We start from the raw sequence: 3,477 nt of genomic DNA, 5'->3' as shown, positions 1-3,477 counted from the left end.
TTTCAGCATTGATGGTGTTGACTTATTCAGAGCCTTAAACAAGCCCAGCTGTGTTGCTAGCTGACAAGCTGTTTCATGCCAACTGTGTCTACCTTTGGCTGCACACTTCTCTTAGAGCTTTTGTTTATCTGTGTCTCATCTGATTAAAAATAACTGGGATTTCACTGGCTGGAGAAGAAGAGACCCATCAACTCCCCAGTCCCTCAGATGAGGTTCTGAGCAGGAGGGCTGGACCTAAGTGTCCAATTGATTGATGTAAAGAGCCCACTACTCGCCTTACTTACTCATGTCCTTGCAAGTTTCTCTACCCTAGAACTGTGGGTGCACTTAAGGCTAGCAGAGAGGCTTGCATGTTTGAGTGACCTTGTTTCTTTTCTGGAAACACTCAGCGCTCTCCATAGATTGCAGATAGGCAAGATGTTTTTAATAGTGTTAAGTGCTATTTGTCTGTTTATTTTTGTTTGCTCCTCTCCTTACCAAGCTCTTGTTGATCTGTTAATATAACCTTGGCACTGTGTGGCTCCTGGGAATATCCTGTGGTGCTTTGTGTGACACACAGCAAAACAGGGGGAGAAGGTACTGCAGGATCCCAAATCTACTCCCAGATCATGGTAAGATGTTTACGAAGGATTTTTACTTTAACAACAGGAGATACAGCTGGGAAATTATCCTCTTAAAGGTGAACCAAACTGTTGCATAGCAATAAATTGTGTGCGTATCATAGCATTGAAATAACAGATGCCAGTAACTTAGGAGTGATTTCATACCTATTCCATAAGCAGTTTTGTTTTTATCTCTGGTCTTGGTATTTTTCTTTATTCACTTTGTCTGCAAATGAAGTAGTATTGCTGAGCAGCACGTGCAAGACCATATTCAGCAGAGGTTTGCGTGCGTCTCTGGGTAGTGATGACAAGTAGGAAGGGCTTCCTGCAGCTTTCAGTAGGCTCTTGGGGTAGCTGTCAGTTTCCCTTCAGCTACCTTGAGAAATGGGCTTCTACCTTCAACAGATGGGCTCTGTTCACCTTGCCACTTCTGTAGGGAATTCCTTGCTTCTAACGAGTCAAGAAGAAGGACCACATCTGTATGTCCTTGTGCGCCTTTGCTATGGTTCCTTCCTCAAATTAAGGCTGCCCACTGCTCTGCATGGAGGAAATGCTGGTTGAACATAAGTATGAGCATCTCAGTCATACAATCTGATTTTTGGGCAGTCCTATGCGGAGCTGGGAGTTGGACTCAATATTCCTTACGTGTTCCTTTCAACTCACAGTATTCTATTCTATGGTTACCTGCCTTGATCATTTCATCTTGCAACTTCCTTTCCAAGCTCTTGCAGATGGAAGTAGTGGGGGTGACCTCTCCTTTGAGAACTGTCTCCTCCTGGCACTGCTACCTCTTCCTCTTCTCCCAAAGGCAGCTTTAGTTTCTCACTGGGGCCACAGATCCTCGCAGTAGCAGTTAATTGCAATATGTGGTGCCAGCGGGCTGGCATGAAGAGAGTGCTACCACAGGCTAAGCAGGGGCTGCATTCCAGTTACAGGCTGTTCAGGGCCCACAGCGGAAGCAGCATTGCCAGCTAAAGCAATTTGACTGGGAACGTCACAATTCCCATGTGTTCCTTAAGGTCTGTGAGTGTCAGGGCTAAGAAACAGGGCTGGAAGGAAAGAGCTGAGGGTTTATTCAAAAGGAAAATCCAATGTTTTGGATCCAGTGTCCCTTCCAAAAAACAAAACAAAACAAAAACCTTTGGGAAAAGAAGTTAAAGCTCCTTAGGTGCCAAATGGAAGCAGGAATCTGTGGGTCTTCTATGGAGTGAAGCTGCAATTCTCCTTGATGACTTCATGTGTTGCGGGTGGTCACTTGAGGAGATATTCTTCTTTGCTTCTTCATGTGCTTTGCCACAGTAACAGTTTGAGCAAGGGCAGGAATTCCTCAACGAAACAGGCAGCACTGATTCATCGTGGAAATTTATCTGCTAGGACAAAACATCTTTTTGGACGGCACATCAGATCAGGGTGGAATTTGAGAGTTGCTTTGCCCAGTCTCCAACAATTAAGCATCTGCGTGGCTTAGATGAGATCCAGACCCAACTTCCTGCCATCCAACCTCTCTAAAGCAAAGCTGCTGAGTTTGCCCCCCCCCCGCCTCCTTTAGTCTCCCCTTGGTGCTGTTTGACTTTGTGTAAATAAGAATTCACTGCCCAGAGTGCGGAGGGCATCTGCCTGCTCTGAGTCAGAGCTGAATTCCAGCGCCTGCTCCCTGCCCACTGGCCACAAAGCTGCCGGCTGTTCTGCTTTCCCTCTTGTGCTTTCGAAGAATGCCAACAGGACTCCGTTTCATACCCCAGCAGAAGGACAACAGGCTTTGCAACGCTGACATTTTACCACTGTAAGGAAGCCTTGTTTTCTTACCAGTGCCATTGCTTCTCTGCCAGTTCTGCTTCAGCCTCATGCTGCTCTCATGTTCTCTTTTCTTTGGGGTTTAAATGTCTGGGTGTTACTGGATCCCAGCTGAAATGTACAACCCCTGCTGGGCACCCCTTGTTCCCTTGTTACCTTTTCAAAGGAGCTAGGAGTAGTGTTTAGCCAAGCACTAATTGAGCGTGAGCCACGGCAGCGAGTGCTATGTACTTGTGCTCAAGGATCAATGAGCTGTGGCCTGGCTGAATGTCAGCCCCAGCCCTTGCCTCATCCCTCACCCTTTTAAGAGCAGTGGACGGTGGCACTCTATTTCATTCTCTTTTTTTCTTCTTTCAGACGGATGCTTTCAAGAATTTTGGAACAAGGTTTCCATGATTTAAATGGCAGGTGCTCTTCTGTCCCTCCAATGGGATGTGATGGCCACAGCAGCTCAGATTCCCTGGTCATTGCAGGGGAGCAGGACTAGATGATCTTTAAGGGTCCCTTCCAACATAAAGAATTCTATGATTCTATGAAGAATTGGATTCTCACTAGGACTGAAGCGGAAACAGCCCGTGCTGGCCATCCTACAGGATGGCTTTCTGCAGCATGTCTCAGAGCTCCGTCTGGATGAGCTTTCAATTACCTACGTGATGGGGTTCCTCTTCCATGCCTTGGCAAGTCGTTCTGTGCTCTAAAATAAGCTCCACCAGCAGAGACATTCCTCGCAGCATGAAGCCTTCCTGTTGTGAGGATCCATTATGTGTGTAGCATAATGAAGTGCAATGGACGTGGGGAGCAGCAGCAGCCTTTCTTTCTGACAGCAGCTTCAGAGAAACAGAAGTGCCCTGAACTCTGTTTTTGGGACCCAAGGGACTTAATGTCTTAGTTACAGTATGGGCCTGCTTAACATTCAGCAGCCTGTACCATTGCAAAGGCTGCAGGCATTCATCCTGACCAAGTGGCAAAGCAGCTTAAAAAGTTCTTAGGATATCTCATTCAGGTCTTCAGTGTGGAAGGGAAATGCTGTTAATATGCCCCGTTGGTGTTTTTTTCCTTCTTCTTTTCTTCTCCTGTCTGT

The sequence above is a fragment of the Coturnix japonica genome, chromosome 5, assembly GCF_001577835.2.
Source record: "Coturnix japonica isolate 7356 chromosome 5, Coturnix japonica 2.1, whole genome shotgun sequence".
Lineage (NCBI taxonomy): Eukaryota > Metazoa > Chordata > Aves > Galliformes > Phasianidae > Coturnix > Coturnix japonica.
Note: the sequence above shows the minus strand (reverse complement) of the source record.